This window comes from Neopelma chrysocephalum, unplaced genomic scaffold (assembly GCF_003984885.1).
Source record: "Neopelma chrysocephalum unplaced genomic scaffold, ASM398488v2 Primary Assembly neopelma1_75, whole genome shotgun sequence".
Classification (NCBI taxonomy): domain Eukaryota; kingdom Metazoa; phylum Chordata; class Aves; order Passeriformes; family Pipridae; genus Neopelma; species Neopelma chrysocephalum.
This window is the reverse complement of record NW_020897736.1, coordinates 10,338,029-10,359,916: the sequence shown is the minus strand read 5'-3', so window position 1 is coordinate 10,359,916 and position 21,888 is coordinate 10,338,029. Positions and strand designations below refer to the sequence as shown.

Sequence of the window (21,888 nt, the reverse complement as noted above, 5' to 3'; positions counted from 1 at the left end):
GAGGTGGCTGATGCTGCTGGTTCCGTCTGTTGTTGGGTCATGGCACAAGATACCAGAGGCCAGAGAAACATCATGTGGACTGTTTCTGTCTTGGCTACTCCTCTTCAGTGCTTTGAGCTGCAGGAAGTCATAAGAACCAAGGCAACACGAGTGCGTCACCAGGGATTTGCTCCTCTCCTGCTCTACTCCTGAAGCACAGCACAAAGTTTCGTCCTTTGCTTCTCCAGGTAGGAGCCCATTCTAATTTACAGGTTTAGTACTAATGATAAGCAAGACAATAATGCTAAAATAACTCGTGTGAACCTTTGCCCTCTTCTAGAACTGACATTGTTTCATCATTTTCTCTCCATTTTCTGGATGAAGCAGCCAACAAGAGGAGGGTATGCTGGCACACATCCCGCTTGATAGCTGAAAAGAACAAACTGACAAACATTTTTGATATGCTGCAGCTTATCAACATCCCAGTGAATAAAGGGTGAATGATATTTTCTATCGGTTATTCACAGATCTACATGGATATGCTGATAAACTGCCATTTAGTCCAGAGGCTGGACAGAAATAAATCACCAGATAAAATACAATATTCCTAGTGAAAACCCTTATGGAATGCGTTCTTGCCCCAAACTCCTCCTGGAATAGGCACAGCAATGCTCCCTGAGACCTGGCAGCCCTTCTAAGTGAGCATATGGTCTGCTCAGCTCCTGCAGTACCGGTGCACGGTGAGTAAACACGCCGTAATGTCAGAGCAAACAGGGGGCTGCTTAACAGCATGAAATTCTGTGGCTACTTCAAAACTTCATCAGTACTTCAGAAATGGATTTCCCTTCTCTGCTGGAGCATGCACTGTTAGCGGGACAGGAAGGAAAACAGTGAGACAGTCCCCTTGGAGGCTGATGGTGTCTATAACCATCTCCCATAAAGCTGATGCTGCTGTGGAAGGCTCCTGGCACGTCAGAAGTTGCATTTTCTGGTGATGCTACATCTCCTTCTTTGTTTTTCTGTGATGTTCCCTGATGCCATGTAACTTGCACAGTAATTGGAATAGAAAGAGGGACCTGAAGGTAAAAATCCTGATGTTAATCAGGGCTGCCAAAGGGCAGAACATTAGCTGCAGTAATTGTTTTTTTGAGGGAGTCACCAAGGCGGGCTCGTCAGCACTAGCAAACAGATCCAGTCCTGCCTCTGTGCTCCTCGCACTGGCAGAACATTGCCCTGAAATCACTGGAGCAGGGATCGGGCCAGGAATGAGCAGCTAAGTTGCAAAGCAAATTAATTCCTGCCAAAAAAGTTCAGCTATGCTCAGAAGTATGTAAAGTGTCTGATTTGAGAAGTGTCAAGTAGCATTTGTGACCAATTATCCAAGATGAAGGGGGCAGAGCTATGTTTACATGTACTAATCTTCAGCCAAAGTTTGAAAACTCCAATTCATGGACACGCATCAAATTTCCTTTCCAGGCTTGGCATTTGCCTGTACGCACGCAGGCACATTGCTCGGGGATGACAGGAAAACATGATTACGACTTGCAAATAATACAAATAGAAAAAAGGAAAAGCGAGAGGAGCTGCCATGCAGCAGCAGCGTGGTAATTAAACTTATACTGTGATATGCAAAAAGAATAGTGGACCACTGTACGAGTAAAATAGCTTTATCAGCTGTGCTGAAATATGACGTGTTGCGTGTCTGTATTGTTGTTTTTCCACAACCTGCGAAGGCCTGGGAAATGGTCTATGCAAAAGAGTAAGAAGTAAAAGCTGCCTCTGCCATCTTCTATTTAATTAACATAGGTATACCAATTTAATGCAATTAATCAAGATAGGAGGGATTAAACAGTAACTCTCAGTTGACAATGACAATGTTGTCACTGTTGTGGCATAAGAAGGGCTACAAAATGATAGTGGTGACTGGGAACACTGTGAGTAAGAACAGGCTGGCTGAAGTCTTGGGAGGTTTATGCAGATGTATTGAAATTTAGGGACAGCTGATTTTTCATGTGGCCAAGTGTTTATCTGCCCCTGCCCTTCCCTTTACCCTCTCAGACCTTCCAGGGTAATCCCCAGAGTGGCAACAACTTTTAAAGCGATTCCTCTTTCTTCTAACAGGTTCCTGATGCCAAAGGTCTGACCTTAAAATGAGCAGTGCATAGGGCAAGAATGGGTACTGCAGAGAGCTTCTGGCCTTCAACCCTTCCAAATACAGCTATTTTGGTAACCAGAACAGTGTATTCATGATGGGTGAGGGAACAGAGCCTTCCAGTAAAGGGTTTCACTGCACATTAACTCTATCAGTGCTGGATGCTGTGTCCCAATTCAGGTTGCCTGTGTCTATTTAAGACCATAAATGCAGATTTGCAGAAGTCTGCGGCATTGTGTAACTTCGTGGCTGTGCTTCAGTGCCTGCTGCCCCTTAAAACTGAACCAAATCCCATGGATTACCGTGTAGATCTGGGAAAAACTGCAATCATGTGCCGCTCTGAGTAGTTCAGACTTGGATTTCTTGTTGGCAGGAGAGGCACAGCCTGGTTTGCTACAATGCAACTGTCCTCATTAATGTTCTTCAAGCCCTGATGTCCTGGGACCGCCATCGTTGGGTCAGAAGATGGCTGAGTTTTCCAGGCTCATTCTCTTGTCTTCAGAATGTTAAATTGGGTGATAATGAGTAGTAACTGTGTCCCTTTTTATGGTGAAGTTGACACTTGCCTTCTAGTAAACAGACACAGAGATGACCCTCCTCATTTCGCACAGGTCACCAAACAGCCCTGGGATGGTAAGGGTTATTGGCCATTTACCAAACTCTGTTTGACTTGGGTTCATGGGTGAGAGATGAAAGGCTCTATATTGCATTACCAATCCCTGGGGCCAGCCGGTCTCCCTAAAGAGGCATTTCATTTAGCAAGGCAACTGCTGGCCCATGGGAATTGGAGAGCTGGGAAAAAGAGGACGCAGTTTCAATTGCGAATGTTTCCTTAGGGTAGATGTCTTAAAGCCACACTGGAACTTGCTGCTTCACTGTCACAATAGTTGCTCCAGGACACTTAATGACCATCAGGCTTTTTCCATTAATTAATCTCCTCTTTTTTTCCCAACAAAACATCCATTAAGTTACTTGGGTTGTTTCTGCCTCTGCCCTGTTCTGTTTTCCTCCATCTTCCTGGGGCAAACCAAAGCAGTAGTTATGAACTGGTACCTTTTCCAAGAGCTTCAGATTTGAAACGGGTGAAACAAGGAGCCTGGTATCACAGTAAGAGCTGTTGGCTGCTTGGGAGGAGAGGAATTGTCCTGAACTACCCAAATATTTTCATTATTGTAAAGCAGAGATGCTAACTGATTTTCCTGGCTATAGTGAAGTGGTCCTTGGTATTGGGGTAGTCCAAGTGCTGACTTTTTACAGATGATGGATGAAGTGCTTGATGCTACAATGGCTACGGGAAGGAGAATACCTGTGATCAAGGGTTCAACCCAGACCTGTCCTGAATTTCTTATGATCTGAAAATCCAGTATTGTTCCAAATTCATTATCACTGGTCAAAATCCCCCTTCAGTCTCCTCACTTGCTGTTTGTGATGTGAATCATGAGACATTCAGAAGTCGCATTTGTTGTTTGATAGTTTTACATCATGGCTGTAATAGTGCATCTGCCAAGTCAGCAGCTTTTTTCTGTGTTTGTTTATTTATTTACTACTCCATTTCCAGCAAGTTCTTGTTACCCAGTTCCCGCTGACAATGAGGGAAGAGGCACAAGTCAGCTCAGAAAACGAACGACTAGAAGGTAAGTGAAAAGAATAGTAAATGCAGGCCATTCATGTGACAGGATTCGATTCATTTTTATGCCAGGGAAGTTTTTTAAATGGGACTTCTCCCGGTGGAAAGCTCACAATGCCCAAGGCCTGTTTCCCTATAAAGACAATACATAATTATTCTGAGCTTATTATTATTATTATTTTTTATCACTCATTTTCCAGTGGCAGGGAGTGAGGACAGAGGTGAGATCAGAACCCAGTTTATTGCATACACTGTACAGACCCTACAGCAATGGGAGTGTAAGAGCCCTATAAACAGCGCTCACTATCTGCTTTATGTGATAGGTAAATGCACCCAGGCTGAGGGTTGAAGTGACAGGTCTAAGAGGGCAGAACCTACCAGCAGCAAAAAGGGGGGCTCAGCCCAAGACCCTCAATCCCTGGATCCTGCTGCTTGTTGTTTTCAGTATCTTTTCTTTTAATAATTATTTTGAATCACCAAAACTAAATGAATGAATGAGAATCGTTCTCTCAGGCTAGTGGAAATTAAGTGTGATAAACTCATCAGGAAAAAATGTAGGCTGGGTGTGACGGAGAAACTCATGTTTTATAGCACGGTGACATCTTGATTTCTGGTTTTGGCATGACAGACTGCGTGGTCTCAGTGATACTGCACCATCCTGGTTCCTGCTTTCAGGCTGGAGTCACAAGTTGGACTTGGAAGAAGCAACTTTCGGGCAGAGATATAACTGCAGAGTGAATACTATGCCAGGGTAAGAGAAATTTTGTTTAATTTGGGTTTTATGCAATGTATAAAGTCCGTACAAAGTCAGTTGTTCATTCCAGCCTAGCAAAACTGCATTTGTTCCTCATTTGTTGAACTATTTGTCCAACCCAATAAAACCTATGTGGGTACTACAACAACACATGCCCTGTTTATATATTTCAATATTATTTTACCGGGTCAGCTCTTTAGTACTTAGCATTTCATTCATAAAGGATTCCATAAAATACACCCAGTTGTGTTCTCTTTCTGCTTTCTAATTATTTGGGTAATTTCCTTAAGCCAATTTATACTTTAATTAGTTGTAACACTTCTTTACTTTCTTATTTGAACAACTGATACTTTTAAAAAATAAAAGCTAAAAACTAACTCTCAAAGACTGAGTGGATACTCATAATTTTCTCTTTAGTACTTGCAGGTCTTGGGTTATCACATGCAACCTTTCTGTGTTGACTGCTCTGTGTTAGTTTTGCTCAGACAGAAGGTAGAGATAATGGATAATTTCTTTATGGATGAAAGCAACAAAGTTTCCTGATGTCTAGTAACTACTCAATACCAGCAACTTACACATCTTTCTGTGCTATTACTATTGCTTTGAAGCAATTTATTTAGTCACTTGGACTTTAACTACTCAGATGCATTCCTTCCTGCTGCAACAGCAGGGATACAGGAAGGGGGTGTTTGAAACCACGCGGTGATTTCCACCCTGGATTTCATGAGGGGTTATTCTTGTCTCAGAGATGACGCATTCAAATATCCTTCTACAGATTCCAGGTGAGTTAGTCACATTTAGATGCTTCCAAGTAATACACAGAAAGGTGCTGAGAAAATGACGAGTCCCTGCCTAGTCAGAAAAAAAAGCTCAGCAAAAGTAGATCAGAGCAAATTACATGGACCAGCCCTCAAATTTTTCTAAGAAGACCTGGGACCAAAGGGCTTTTGTATTCAAAAATGTGTGGCCAACAGGGGTGCACAGTATTTACTTTACTGACTGACCCATGAGCTGCTCTCTGTCCCCAGAAACAGTTCAGGAAATGACTGGAAGTATCTGAAGACATAAAAAGGATAATTAAGTTTCATTGTGGAAATAAGAGGGTAATCTGTCCAGACAAATCTAGGACCTAGTACTGAAAGCTATAGTATCTGAATATAAAAAATGAGTAATTTTGAATAAAGATGTCTATCAGGACTGTAAATTCAGAGAGTAAAAAAGTAGCTTTGCTTAATAGACCATCTCTCTCTCCATCTCCCTCTAACTCATTTTCTTATTCTCTTTCTTCCTTTTGTGTTATTGCAAAAAATGGGTGTAAAATCTGATACTGAGAATGCTTTAGCTTCATTTCAATCTTCTCAAAATGTTTAGTTCCACTGGGAAGATTCCCTCTGTGAGATAACCTCAGCCGTGACCACGCAAGGCTTGTGGGGTGATTTATTTGCAGAGGAACAACTGTATTTTGAGGTGTCTCTGAGGCAGCCAGGTCCCCCACTTTTCTGAGGCTCTCAAAGATGCTTTTGAGCTGGCATGAGAAATCACCTGGGACTCTGAGCAGATCACAAGTGCTTAGGACAGTGTTTTCTCTGCACCTTTTTTTGCTGAGCAGAATTGCAGCACTATAAACAAATGTGAGTTTTGCCTCATTCTTAGGTGCTGTGAGTTATGAAAGCCCACTCCAGATGTAATGAATGTATAGATCATTTTGACCAGATCATAATCCATTAGTAAATAATGCTCCCTGAAAAGGTGTGGGTGAAATAAAGAACTTCTTGCTACTATTACTGTATTGGTATCAAGGATTACCAAGGAGGCCAACATGATCCTGGAGCTTTGTGCTACTGATGTTTAAATACAATGCAGAATTAACTACAGGGTTTGGTTAGAAAATTCCTTCCTGGATTAGGATATCCAGTATTTATACTGCTGGAAACAGAACCCAAAACTATACAAAGCTTACCTGTCCCTCGGTTTTACCACAAGCCCCAACTTCAGCTCACCGACACTCTCATGTAGCATTTAAAAAACTTTCCCATTAGGTTCCCCTGATTTTGGTAGTGATATTAATAAGCAAATCACACAGAAATTTTCAGAATGAGTTGACCCTGATAGAGCAAACCCCTATAACACCTATGACTTTTCTTCACTGTCCCTGGAGGAATCCCCCAAGGATAGCAGAGTAAGACCTAAGGCCAATTGTCAGCACAGTCTATGGGCCATGGGAAGGTTGGGTTTAAAGATGACACTTAAGTGACATCTATGTGACACATGCTGCAGTGTCCAGAGATTGGAGATTATGTATTGTGCTCTAAATCTAGAGAGGAAGTCACTAGGAGAAAAAAAAAAAAGAAAGAAGCACAGGGGAATAAAAGTACTTTTGAAAGAGAAGAAATCTACATTTCAATGAAAATCCTTTCAAGGCATTTCAAATAAGAGTCTGAGAGAAATAATTACAAAGTTTGGAGAGAAAGAATGTTAGCTTTGATATCTTTTTCTTCTATGAAGCAATTAAAATAAGCAATTTTTCAAATACTAAGCAGAAAATTACTAATGGCTGAACCCAAAAGCTTTCATTTCCTTTTTGGGGCCTTTATTCTTCTAAAAAAAGACAAAAAAAATGTGAAGGTGGTTTTCCAGATAGATTAATGCATAAAGCAGTCGCTAGTTGGATGTCATAAAAACTACAGCAGCATAGAATAGCTGAGATTAAGAGCTAGATTTAAATCATGCAACAGTCCAGTTAATATCAATGTCTAATTAAGAAATGCATAAGAAGTCTGTAATGTTGATTTGATGGAGAAAAACTCTAATAGGGTTTCTTTTGGAATTTTCCATTTCAATTGCTGTGTAGACTTTTAATGGATGTCCTATCCAGTCTTTGGTATTAGCAGGAATCATCCTCAAATTAAAACCAAGGCCTAAAATGGAACACAGGTAGACAAATTAGCTGGTCTGGGAAGCAGTCTGGGTAGAATGACAATATGAGCTCAAGCCGAAATTTTAGTACAAATAAAAGAGAACTAATGTCTCAAATCTGGCGTGGAAACCTTCTCTGCTTATCGTTTTAAGCAATTTAAAACCCTGTAATTTGAAACAATGCAATGTTAACCCATTTCCCCACCTCCCTAAGCCTGCAGAAATCCAATTCATACCTAGACATCCAGACCACTAGGCATTATTAATTAGTCTTTTTTTATTTAAAAGACTTCCCATAGTTATGCATATTAGTAATATGTAGAGGTGGGTTCCTCTTTGCTTGCAATGGGATTCAGAGCTCACAGGTCCCTGTCATTACCAAAGAACACCATTAATCTCCCACCCCTCTCTGGGTAACTAAAGCTCTTAAACCCTTTCAGCAAAACTAAACCTAAAACTGTGTCCCATGGATCATTCAGGACATTTGGGCTCTGGATATGAAAGGGGAACTAGTTTCATGATGAACGTCACTAATACCCTAAAGTTGCTAAACTAGGAGCAGTGTAACTCTTAGTGTGCACAAATCCACTTTGCAAAGAGGGGGAAAGCACAGTGCTGCATTAAAGCAGAAGTGTATTTTTCATCACCACTTTGTTGCTGACCCAACAAATCCAGAGGGAACTGTCTCAAGAATCCAGGAAGATGGCAAACTCAAAATAACCCCTCTGACCCAGGCAGCAAGCACGCTGGGGAGTAATTGTTAATTTCATTAGAACACATTAAAATACAATACATTGGCCATGATAAAGAGAGCCATGTGATTCCACCTCTCTCCATGTTTCTTTCCAGTACTAAATCCATCCAGAGACCTTTCAGAATTATATCATTAAGTCTTATCACTTCCTCAGAGGGTGGAAAAGACTGGAGGTAAAAATCAGAGTAACAGTGAAATTTTGGCACTCCTGAGCCACTTCTTTTTTTAGGTCATTGCCTGAAATGTCACAGTCAAAATTCATGCCCGACATTGCTCCATTGATCCGTGAGGCACAAATATGTCATGTTAAGCAGTGATACCATGGCCCTAGGGGATGCCCCAAGGATTTTTCTCCTTGAAAGACATGGGAACTAGGATGTTCCCAGTGAGGCATCTGCCTTCTGAGTGATAGAGAAGGTCTAATGTGAGGACATTCAGGTCATCAGAAGAGTCTGATTTTTTACCCTGCTCCTGTCTGTGTGACTGGGGAGGTACCATAGGTAGGGATGCTGATAGATGATTGTTCAGGTGAAGCATTGCTCTAGCAGGGTGATTTGTCTGCAACCTTTGTTAGATTTATGCAATACTTAAGGAAAGAACAAAGGTATGGAGCAGATTGGCTTTTGCAAAGGAATGCAACAGAAAAACAAGCAAACCTTAACTAGCCCAACACACTTGAGAGCCACAAATTCTGTTAGTTTTTCTAAATGAGAGGAATATTTCTCCTTTCCTCCATAAAACCATCCTTTTAGACATTACTGCAGTCATGACCTCACTGCAGTTCCTGGATTCTTTCTGAAAAGATTGAAATGAACTAATACACCAGTGATCTCATCACGGCGTAAAGGACATCTTACACAGGGGAAAAAATAATCAGGAGAACTTCAGCACTTTGTTTGCAGCAAGAATAGAAAAAGCACTATAATATCACTGTGGAAAAACACTAAAGATACAATGCCAGAGAGGCATTTTTCCGTCTGCTTGTAAACCATTTGGATTCGTCCTACCTGATCCTGCCTGTCACACCTGTCATCCTTTTAGCTGTCTCCACATCAATCATCTTTCCTTTTTTCCTGCCTTAATCTAGACCTTCCCATGTCTTTTCTGTGCCCTTCCTACCTGTTTTAGTGTACCTGATTACTCTGAATTGTATATACTACTAGTCTCAACTGCATCCAAAATGCATTTTGCAGGGTACATACATGCAATCACGTTACACCAAAGTATCTACACATACTTCATCTGTAGCCTGTGTTGGTCTGGGGAAGAACACCTTTGCTATGTGTACATACAGTTCTCAGGCCAAGGGGTCATGGTTGATGACAGATCTCACCTACTTTGGAGCTGTTGAATCTTCTAACAGAAATCAGAAAGATGAGTAGGGTCAGATGCTTTGCTTTCTTTGGTAGGAGAACCTATAAATTAATATTCCTGTAACTGAGAACCCTTCCACATTTTTAATATATCACATTTTGAGGTTGAAAACTAGAATATCCTCAGAACATGATGAGTATAGTCTCAATAATGTCATCTTATCTTATCTAGCCCACAGGTGCTCCTCAGCTCTGCCTTGGGATGACACCATGAAGCAATGAGGTGACAAACCGGTTTCCTTTCTCAAGCCAAATGTCACGTAACTGCCCAGGGGCCTGTTTTGGTGGGGGTTGCACCCCCTGACTTTTCAAGGAGAGATGTGCTGCTGTGACCCATCCCCACCCTGTACACCTTGCTGAAGGAGATAAAACCGCTCACTTCCACCTCTGACATTTCTCAGCCAGGAAGAAAGGCAGGAGGCATCAGGCTGTAGGGAGATATCCGAGCAGCCACCTGACGCGCTGACAAAGAAACCTCCAAAACCCATCAAGTGGAGATGAGTTCCCAGGGCTAGAGCAAGCTGATATAAAGGATGATGGTGCCCTTATACCCACTCAAAAAGATTTGCTACTCCTAGACGGGGCAGCAGACAAATACGTCCAACCCCAAATGCTCTGCAGTTGGTAGATCTGCTTTAGTGAGGAGAGACCCAGTCAGTGATGAGTGTTGTAGGAGAACGCGTGCTGCAGCATCAGTAAAGTACAAAAAGCCCAAGGAGCAGTGCAGAACATCTGTGGCCAACAAGAAAATAGTATGTGAAAAGCTGTTGTAATTCCTGGCCCCAGCAGCCTAGCTGGAAGCACAGACTTCCCAAGGCAGAGAGGACTTGGAGAACTTGGGATGTTCAATGAGATCTCTCCCTGCTCCTGCAGATTTACCAGGTCAGCTTAGTCCAGGCCAAAGTTGCTGGGAAAGGTCCTGGGCTCTACTCCAAGTTCATTGCTCTATTGATTGTGAAGAGGTATTTATTGTAGATCAGGATCTTGAGCCAAGGCAGCTGAAGCCGCACGGACTAAATCGTCTATTCCCCACCTACAGATAAAACAAATGGCCAGTTTTGGCCTAATCATCACTTCTGCCAGAGGAAAGAGAAACTCTTTGAGGTAAGTTCTCTTGGACATAATTCTTTCTTTCTAGGTTAAAGAAGGGCTGCAGCTCGGGATAATATATATCCCGAGTCGTAATGTGGATTTGCACCTTTCCTGTTAAATATAGCTGGTTTGTGTCCAAAGCATCGCTCCTATCCCTAATGCTCACTTATATTGTTACAACTTCTACATTAGTTGCAGGTGTGAAATGCCAACTGATCCACACTTCTCGTGCTGTCAGCAGGGGAGTAACGTATGTCAAAGGCCTGATCCTCAGAGGGGAGGTCACCTGGATCTCCATTTGCACATCTGCTTTGCTAAACACAAAACTCTGGAGGTTTGAAAAGCTCCAGTATTCACAAAATGGGATGAGTTCACTGGGGGCCAGACATAAGAAACTGTTTGTGCTTGTCATTTAGTAGGCAGGTCACAGAATTTTCCCTTGCTGTTTTACAACAGGCAATGTTTCACTAGTCCTCATATGTGGATACTTGTATGTTCTATATCAATAAGGAAAAAAGCTACACTTCCCCATATTACAGGATATAAGAGAAGTCAGGATACTAACAGGCTAAAATAGAACCACAGCTCCAGAAAGATGCTAATATTCAGCATGTCCCTACTTGGAGTGTGCAGACATGAAGATCAGAAAACTGCCTGTTCAGAGATCCTGGAGGGACAATGTTGCTCGAACTTGTCTTAAAAGGCATCCTGGTTTGGTTCTGGGGGTTTCAAGAGAAGCTTACAAATATTTCTATTTCTTCCTGCTGTTGGGGGATTTTTTTCATACCTTGGAATAAGACTTCCAAAGGTGGTGTGTTTGCACTGGATGCCTAGATAATGGTTCTTGCTCAGGGGATCTCTAATACAGAGTAGTGCCTTCTACACTTTGTATAAGATCAAAGACTAAACCTACATATAGGCCTAACTCTTTCTTGATTTTCGCTAATCTAGAATATCCTTCAATATCTGCAATAAGGATTCCCACAAATAATTTATACAGAAGATCTTTTTGTCATCACATATTTGGCCTTTTAATGTCATCTGTTTATGACATCATGATTCTGGTTACTTTGGACATACAGGAGATTTTAAACATATGCATGCAAGCATCATTCACCACTATGCACTATGTTTTTTCTCCCTCAGCTGACTGCTTCTAAATATTTTGGATAGTAGAACCAAAATTCATCTTACTATCCAAAATGAGAAAATAGGGAATTGGTCATCAGCTTTATGTTTTGTTACATAGAATTTAGACTTAACATCCCCATAGCAACCTAGTTGGAATTGAAACCAAGCCCAAAGTATATTGGGGAAAGCCATGAGCTGAACACAGAGGTCAGGGCATGTTCCATGAACACCTCAAATTCCAGCCCCGAGGAATTGCTCAAATATGTCGCTTGAAAAGGACATCTCTTCAAGGAAGCTGTTAAAAATAATTTTCACAAGAATCAGGAGAGGTTCACTTTTAATATCAAGGAAGGGAAGCACTTGCTTTTTAAAGAAAAGTTTGATTCTGAAAAAATCTCATTGTGTTGGTAAGTTAAAGGAGCTGAGCTGTAGCAGACAGAGTGGCTTGTTCGGCTCTTCATGGAAGTGGCTGTTTTCCCAGGTGGCCTTTCCCCTTGAAATTTACACCAAAAATTCAGGGCAAAAATTTCATGTTTGATCAGAACAACCTTGTTTCCTTCCTGAATAATAGGAATTGCATATGTTTCCCTGGGCTGTAGATTGCAAACATAATAGACCCATGAAAAGAAAGGGAGAAAGAAATACTGATTTTCTTGGCATGAAATACAGAAAAATTGGGCCTGAAAAGCGTTTGAGTATAATATGCTGAAAGTTTAAAGAAGCATTTTTAAAGAAACATTTTCCAAGAGCATGCCTGTTAGTTTTATCTCCATTTTTGCCATGTATAATTATGAGAAACACAGACAACTCATAAGATTTTTAGTTTCTGTTGAGAATTGTCTTTTCCAAGATAATTCTGTACACTATTACTTTAGCCCACTGGGTATCATGTAGGCAAGGTATAAGATTATGCACATGAATATTTCTGTCTACCACTTATGTGTGCTGAGACAATATCAACTTATACTTTCTCCTGTCATTGGTCCTTATTCCATAGAGGATATTCTTAATTACCAGCAAGACAATTTGGTAATATCATGTAAAGTGTAACAGCATAATTTCTGTGATGATTTACACCTGCTCAGGATCTGAACATTGAGTTTTAAGACATATTAAGTTCAGAAGATCGAAGATATTTTTTTCTATGTGACATTGTTTCTATTTTTAATAGAAATACTCTCATTTATTTAATTTATTAGCATGGTTCTTCTAAGTGAAATGGAGCTTTTGTACACGAAGACACCATTTTTACACATTTGCACTGCCCTAAAAAATTTAGAGCACACTTCTGTACTGGATTAAATCAACTCAAGCCTAAATGCCTAAACACTATTTTTGACAACTGTGCATGAGGGACATACCTGTACAGGGATTCTAAAGAACAAAAACCCTAAAAATATCTCAGTTGCAAAGAAACTGTATTCTTTTTTCCACTTTGTAATTATGGTTATATATATTCTTTTAACCCTTGCGGGTTTATTCCTAAATCTGTTAGAAATGATTGAAATTATTCCATTAACTCCAACAGACTCTGCTTCCTGCTGGATTAAAGGAGACATTTGTGTATCAGATTTGCTGGTGATGTCCCACTAATGAAATGGGGAATTTTATAAACAGGTCAGGGAGGGTAAGTGCCCAATAAAAAGATGTCAGATAGAGATCCACAAATTACAGTCTATTTGTAACAGAAATAAAACAAGGAATGCTTACTAAAGAGTCATGAATTTCTTTATAATTGCTTCCACATTTGGGCCAACTTCTTCCTAAATCGTCTACAGAAACCCTGCAACTCATGGGACTTTTGATAGTGGTTATGATCACAACAATACATCTCATTTATGATAAAAATTACTTACTTTGGAAAGGATTGTTTTTTCCTCAAATTGCTTTTCTCAGTCTTTATTTCAATCTCCAGCTGTTTTCTTATCCTCCTCCTCATTTTCTATTTCTAATATAAAACCCAGAGTTCTTATCAATTTAGAAAAGAAATAAAACTAAAGAAAATTCAGAACTGTAAAGCATGGTCTATTTTAAAGTTCCAGCTCAGATAATAAGACTCTGGTTTGTGCTGTACCTCACTGATGAACTCAGTTTTCCATAGCGCATTCAGTGTTGTAATAATGCAAATCAAATACAATTTTAATAACTCCTTCCATTAAAATGATCTATTAATGTTTTAAGACTGCAACACTTATGAGCATGATTCTAATTGCATGATTTTGCTGCAGGCAAGTTTCATAGATCTGCCTGATCTTTGGATATTTGCAGTGTTTGGATTATTTTAAATAATTAATTTTTGGAAGCGTTTCAGTCTCTGTAACAAGAGTTGGGTTTGATAGTGGTTGTCTTCTCAGTAATTGTATGTATCTGCTTCCATTCAAAGCAAAATTAGACAAATTTAGAACTCTTTGAAAGGAGATGACTGAGGTGTATACTGTGACAAATGTTATGAAGAATATTCTGAAGAGGGGAATATTTATTGACTATGTTTATACAAGGAGCAAAAGAGGTTTAAAGTCAATAAAATTTTTTGTCATGCAGCATAATTAAATTGCAGGATTTTCTGCCACAGAATACCAAAAATATAATCAGGCTAGAATATCATTAAACATTCTTGGTTTATGCAACTTCTGTTGTCAGTCTGTAATGCACTGAGTGATAGGAACAAGGAGAATACCTTATGAGAAGAATTAGTTTTGGCTTCTGACATTTTTCCGTATATGTGCTGGGGGTTTCTGCCACAGAGATCATAGAATCATGGAATCATGAAGGCTGGAAAAGACCTCTAAGATCGTCAAGTTTAACCATTACCCTAACATTCTAGGTCTGTCACTAAACCATGTTCCTAAGCACCACCTCTACTTATTTTTTTAACACTTCCAGGGATGTTGACTGCATTACTTCACTGGGCAACCTGTTCCAATGCTTGACTACCTTTTCAGTGATGAAATTTTCCCTAATATCCAACCTAAACCTCCCCTGGTGTGACTTGAAGCCACTTCTTTTTGTCCTATTTCTTGTTACTTGGGAGAAGAGACCGACACACACCTGACTGCAAACTTGTCTCAGGTAGTTGTAGGGAGTGACAAGGTCCCCCCTGATCCTCCTTTCCTCCAAACACTCCCAGTTCCCTCAGCTGCTCCTCATAGGAGATGGTGAGGGGATTGCAGGACCTTTGGTTGAACACAACTGCTGCTTCTAGGCAAGACAAGCCTCTCTCCAGAAACATGTGCAAAACCTCACGTTTTCCTGTCGTTCTGCAAGGTGGGATGAGGAAAACGACCGCGGGAAGAAGGTCAGCAGGGCAGCAAGAGTCAGGAAGAAAACATTTCCTGAGTGGCTGGTAAGGGCCCTTACCTTGACACTGTCCCCAGGGTTTATCTCTAGTGGCAGACTCTTGGCTCCCCTCCTTGTACGTGCTGTTCTTCCCCTTGAGCATAACTTGAGATCTACAGCAGAAAGTTCCCTCCTTCAAGACGAACAGAAACATCAACACAATCTTGTGCTCTTGATTCAACATTTCTTCCGTAGAGAGTTTACTCCAACTTTTGCTCATGACAAAATGCTTACAAACGAGCATTAAAAGTAGCAAGTGGTAATTTTCTTTGGGGGTTAAAAGCAGCTATGTACCAAAAGTTGCTAATTGTATGCTTAGAAGTGATCTACTGTCAGCAAAAAATAACATGTTTTTTAGTAAATGGGGCTGGACCCACCCCAGTAGTGCAAGTTCTTCTGTCTATTTGGTGAATTCTGTGTCTGGTATGACAGAATACGAGGACATTTAACCTGAAATATCAAGTGTGAACTTTCCTTGCAGGACAGAGTTCTAACAGACTTGCTATGGAGTTTACACAGTGGCAAAAAAAATAGTGTACGAGTTGTGCAAAAGCCATGATAAATTTTTACTTCAACAGAAACACTTCAGATCAATCTTATTTGAGAGGAACGAAAGGGGCCACAGGCCCTAAGAAATGTAGGCTTTTCCGTAAATGGATACTCAGAAGCATGAATAATTTCAGCAATATTTGAGAATTTCAGTACTGGATCAACTCAGCATGAAATTCTCAATTATTCCTCCTCAGAAGTCATCCCAAACAAGAGCACCCTAATATACTGAATTGATCATAAAAGTGGATTATGTCTAGGGTTTTTCATGAAAAATTTGTGCTGAAAAATGCCAAACAGGGAAAAAGGTTTGGATTGAATAATGCAGTTTTCATGAAGCTTCTCAACAGAAAAAAAAGATGTTAAAGACTTTTCAAAATAATTGCAAGTGTCCCTATACATATTTTTCTAAGTGAACATTTATTTGCTTTGAAATATATTTTGATTTTAATTTTTAATTTATAAGTGAAAGCAAAAAAATTGAAATATTTTGAAACTACTGAATCAAATGGCTCAGTTAGATTTTTTTACATTTTAGCAGCTTATTGGTTAGCCACAGAATTAGCTGAAAAAAAATGAAGTCTTGAAAACTCCCAAAGGACAGAAAAAAGCACTTCCCTGTCAGCTGTAAAATGAGAGAAAATTATAATGACATTTTCATTTAGCACAAACATTTACTAAAACACCCACATTTTCATAGAAGTTGCAATGACTTGAACTTGGACGCACCTTGGGTTTCTCCCCAAGTGTGATGCTTACTTATGGTAAATGATAAAGTTTTTACTAGATCTGGTCACTCTCAGATAAATAGCTGGGGATATTCCAGCCTCTACATGGGTAATAGGCTCTGTTTCACATGCTGGCACAAGAAGAAGGGCAGGAAGCATGAGCAGGAAATGTCGTGATTTTAGTCCAAACTAATGCGTTTAAATAGAAAATTATAATTCATAAATAATTTAGAAGTGAGCTGTCCAAGGAGAAAGAGCCCTGGGTGCCAAGAAGGGTTAAGCTCTGTAGGGGAGAGAGGGAAGGCCTGTATAGCTTCACTGTGCTGGTGGTGTAGGGCAAGAACATTCTGAGATGCCTGCTCAATTTGTCAGGAATTTATCTTCTGAACCATTACCTCCAGCTTTCCCCAGAACACCCTCCTCAGCCCTTTTATCTGCGAGCTATCTCCAAGTTAACTGTCTGCCTATTGCCTTGGTTGAACCACACTAATAGTCAGCTAATTACACATGAACACTCTAATTTGCTTTGTCTTTCTCAAAAAAACCCACTCGTGTGCGGGCATGCACGTGAGTGCACTTCTGCTCATGCCATGAAGTTGCACCAGCTGGAGCAGGATAAAATTTGTTGCATGTTTGCTGCCCCCTCTGATGCTGCTTCCCCCCACCAGGCCACCACAAGTGCTTGTCATTCCTGATTTGCAACATCACCTGTTGCTCCAACACCAGGCTTCTGTAGAGCAGAAAACTGGAGCAAAGAAGAGAAATACGTGTTTGTCATTGAACTGAGCTGAGAAGAAGGAAGAGGAGAATGATAAGATCATAGCCTGCAGCACTTTGTTTATGAGAACATCCTTCCAGTGATATATGTCTGCACCAGGTGAAAGTATTGTGTCACCCCTAACATATTTTAAATGCCAGGGCTGTCATGCAAGAAGACAATGATGAACAAGTTTAAACAGAATATGGTTTTGTAGCCATGTACAGAGTTACACTTTGAAGGTTTGCACTGGTAGTGCTTCTCAGCAAAATGTTTCCAAGCTCTGTTATGTTCCCCTTCAGAATCTCTCTCACGCAGAATTTAAACTAAATGGAAATATTTCTATTGTGATAGGGTTATACAGAAAGCAGTGTGTTTCCTCAGGCAGGATTTTCAGGCCATTTCACATGTCCTCCTATCCGAGTTTCTCACAATCCCTTGGATAGGAACTCTGCTCTGCTTAGCAAACAGGCAAATAAAGGTATGTCTACGCTGTGCACTGGAGAGCAGGGACTGGCCCCAGGTCACTGCATGTCAGAGGTTTACTCGGACCAGTCCTAGCATGCTCCAGTGCACTGAATCCCCGTTAGCTGCTGGAGCTCCCAGGCCACATCACCTGGTTTGATTTCACACAAAAGAATTCCGTTTGCGTGTTCCGAGGCTGCCTGGCCGGGTGGGATGGGGTAAGCAGGGTCATTTGGAGGGTTCACTTCAAAAGTGCACTCCTGGGCCAAAGTGAAAGGCTAATGTAGAAGCACCTTTCCTCACAAAGCAGATATGCCCAGAGCTATCATCACATGGCAGTTTTCTTCCCAGATATTTATCTCGAGCTCAACTGCACGAACACCGTCCCCGTGTTATAACACCATTGCACAACATGACTCATTTGCTCAGACTGACAGCTCAAATTGAGCCTTGGGAAAGCCAACATCCAACACATGATATTGAATATGGGCATGACCATATCCACCTTGGATTTAGGTGAAAGAGCTTTAGCCATGGATGTCACATGGGAATGAAGACAACTGTGACACTGCGGAGCTGTATGTCTTTGAGGTGAGTTAAGGTCAGAGGCACTGCATGACCCATACAGGACAGCATTAATAACTCTTTACAAGAGAGAGGAATGGGAGCTTCTCGTTGCCTGAAAAAACATTCAAGGAGGTAGGATTTCTTAAGCACTTATTAAGGTCCTGTGTGGGCTTGTGTAACGTGTTCAGCGTCTCCCCCTCGGACTTCCTTTCTGTAAAATGGAAATACCTTTTTTCTCACAAGGTTATTAGGAGGATTTTCCAATTAAGCTTCATCATAAATGAAAGTGTCCTGCAAACAGTATTTAATCACCTGACTAAAAATTGTCTCCAACTTCTTTGGGCAGAACATTAGTTTTTATAGGGACTAGTCACAGTGTCCAGCTTAACATAAGGCTGTGGGATCACATGCTGCATCTTTAAGACAGAGTTTACTTCTGAATCAGTAAATGTACTAGACAAAGCAGCCATTATTTATGCATTCCTGCATACATGGCAAGGTGAAAATAATAGAATAAACATCATATACTTCATTATGATATCGGTTTACACTTCCAGGGTACACAAAAAGAGGCCATTTCATCAAGCTAATTGCCTGAAAGTAAAAGAGAGAGAACTTTAGCTATTAGTCTATTATGGGGCTTTTTTCTTAATCACAAATAGGGGCCGTGTGTCCCCAGGGGGATGTGTATTCTAATTTACAATTGAACTACAGATCAGAGCAATCAATCTTGTGCAGCACTTTTACAGTGTAATTGCTGCAACATAACAAATAAAAAAAAAAAAAAAAGCAGCCTAAGTCGAGTTTCAGCTTGAGGTGGAGATATTTACCAGGCATTGGTTCGGGGTGGGAGGGAGGCAGAGAGAGGAGAGAGGCGCCAAAGCCATGAATATGCAATGAGGGCTCATTAGTGCCCCAGTGTTGCCATGACGAATGGCATTATCCCCAGACTGGTGCAGCCTAAACATGAATTTTATAACGACCCATTTATCATGACTTGTCATGGGTTTCTTTACTGTACTTTCTACTGACTCTCACACCTTCCACCATTAGCACCTCAGAATCCCTTCCTTTTGTTCTTTTATCTTATTCCAGCTTAGTTTTTGGTAACGATTCTCCACAGATAAGGGGAGGAGGACTGCAAACAGCAATATGCTGCTGTTCAAGAGTTTAGAGATTCCCAGGCTTAGGACCCACCGCCAAACATGTTGGTGGTCTTCAGTCCACTTACTAGTGGATAAGTGTCCTTCTTGTCACAAATATCTGCAATCTTGTCAGTTGACTCAGCAGAAAGGTCTCCGATTGACCGAGCATAGAGACAACTATCTTTCCATTCTGGCAGATGTGATGGATGAATCTGTTTTGTTGACCTAGGCCTGTCTAAAAGTGCTCTTCCTCAGCCCACTCCAGCTACATGCACAGTATAACAATCCACCCCTCATATTTACATTGAAAAAGGATAAATAAACAAAACCTGCTTTCTCCCCAGTTTCGCTTAAACTAAAAAAAAATTTACTAGGTGTAAAATCTAAGTGATAGGAAAAGCATTTACCTTGAAGGAGCAAGAGATATTAGTCAACTCTACAGGAAAACAAAATTACTGTGAAGTAATTAGTGTCTGGCTTTAGCTCATTTTTGGTCACTGCACGTTGTCTCTGTTTTGCTGCTGTCCCTTTGGCCTACTGGATCCCACATTTAATATACCACTGCTTATAAAGAAATCCCTGTGGCTCAGAAGGCTGAATTGCCACTGCTGGGCTAGGGCCTGCTCTCTAGTATATAGAGGCTTTCATTTCCCAAGTTATGAATCTGACATCTCATGGCCAAATCCATGCCAGTTTATTTCTGAGAAGTCTGTCCTCATTATTTACCCCAAATAGTTTCACTGTCAGTCTGTCTTTTTTTTCCCCACTGTGAAGTGGCTGGAGTATCTGAAAGTATCAAGCCTCTCTTTGTTGGATTTTACACTTTTGCTATTACAAGAATTTGTCTTTGGGGATAGAAAAATCAAGCAACTTATTTCCAGCTATTACTCGGATAGGACTTCATGTTCTTAAACAAGTTGTGAGCTCCCATGATCTCTGAAAACAACTCTCCCGAGGTCTTACATCAGGGTAGTCCTACAGTTCTTTCATTACTCTACTGGATGTTTGAAAATATTAAAAGGCATCCAACATCCCAGTCCAGCAATTTATAGACTCGGAGTCTGGTGCCGGAGCCCTCAAAGCCTCTATTTCTTCCACAAAATCCGCGCTTTGCTGTTATTGTCGCCAAGACAGGCACGTGTTTCACTAGGAGTAGTTTGTCAAAGCAAACAGTCCATTATCCAAAGATTCATCACAGGTTCCCACTTCAGTACACGATGGAAGAGAGGCTGGATGTCAGAAAGGGAGGTGAAAGGAAGGCTTCCTCTCAAAAAGGTGCATTTGGGAAATGACACACCTTCATTAACCAGAGTACAGCTGATTGGGCCAGCAAATGCTGATGTGTTCTTGCCATTTATTTTTTCAAATCCCTCTGTGTTCCTTTGGAATACATATATATATATATATATATATATATATATACACATGTGTATGTATATCTATGTACTTTTTAAAGTCCCAGACAGCATCTTGCACAGGTCTCTGACCTTTGATGGAGAACTCCAGCTCCCACTACAATACAAACAATGTTCTGTTAATTATCAGGAGACAAAAGAAGAATAGAAATCTCTTTTAAAGAAACAAACCAGAGATAACTTCTAATATTGCAGAAAATGTCCACTGCCTTCACAAGGACTTGGGACACAGCAAATATTATTGTTATTCCTGAGAATAAATGTTTCCCCTATGACCCAGGTGATCTGATCATCTACTGAGTGGGGAGAATGGTGAGTTGCCACAAACAACATGGTATAATTAAATTATTTTAATTTAACTGCTATTAGGAGTATTAAAACTGTAGTCAGTTTATAAAGTCAGATTGATACACCTGATTGCCATCTGTAGTTTATATGATAGAATAAGCAGATTCCTGTTTGAGTTGATTGTAGTAATGCACAGGTCCCATCTATGGAGCTTATTCCAGTATTTTATACCAATACTTTCTGGTTCTTTTGGGGAACAAGTTCATCATTCTTCCATTCACCCCATCAAAGACATAGACATTGAAACAAGGCATGTTAAGGGCCAGCCAATGCAGATGATTTTGAGCTTGATGTCACTTTAATGTCCAGTGTCACAGCAATCATGAAATCGCGTCAGAGATTTCTAGTTTGAGATCAACAACCATATGGAAGGCAGCTGCCTAAGGCAGGAAAACATTCGCTATTCCTCAGTCAATCCACAAATGGCAACTATTAAAATAAAATAATTGCAATCTTTAAAATATTAAGTCCTTGGTTCTAAACCAACAGGCCTCTAATGATAGGAAACACACAAATTTCAGGAAGAGAAAGGCAGCTTTCATTGCCATATGAATCCAGCTTCCAATAAAAATATCAGATGTGAGATTGTTTCATAGAGAAATTAAAAAATAAAAGCAGTGTTTTCATGTGGAGTAAAAATTCATAAGGTGGGACCAGTTGTTTATCCCAAATTCAGGGGAAGTTTAGTGACTGACTGCTGTAGGATCAGAAGTAGCCTCTCAACAGGCTGACATGAAAATTCTGCTTCAGATATATATTTTAAAGTAATAAAATTCTGTCCATATTGTAAAAATCTGCAA

General features: G+C 40.5%; 2 long non-coding RNA genes across 16 annotated transcripts in view; both read left to right on the top strand.

The window, feature by feature from the left end:
- The first annotated feature begins 58 nt into the window (after window positions 1-58).
- LOC113969999 overlaps window positions 59-21,888 on the top strand; it is a 30,884-nt gene continuing 9,054 nt past the window's right edge. For 2 of the 15 annotated variants that reach the window (XR_003535007.1, XR_003535005.1), the window contains exons 1-4: window positions 59-227; window positions 507-3,765; window positions 4,387-4,509; window positions 4,939-10,659. This is a non-coding gene — a long non-coding RNA (uncharacterized LOC113969999). Of the gene's footprint in view, window positions 228-506; window positions 3,766-4,386; window positions 4,510-4,938; window positions 14,406-21,888 lie in introns of those variants that run through there. The other 13 variants (XR_003535010.1, XR_003535006.1, XR_003534998.1 and 10 more) reach the window with 13 other exon arrangements.
- LOC113970001 lies at window positions 17,060-18,996 on the top strand. The gene is made up of 2 exons (XR_003535017.1): window positions 17,060-17,268; window positions 18,130-18,996. It is a non-coding gene; the product is annotated as an uncharacterized LOC113970001 (long non-coding RNA).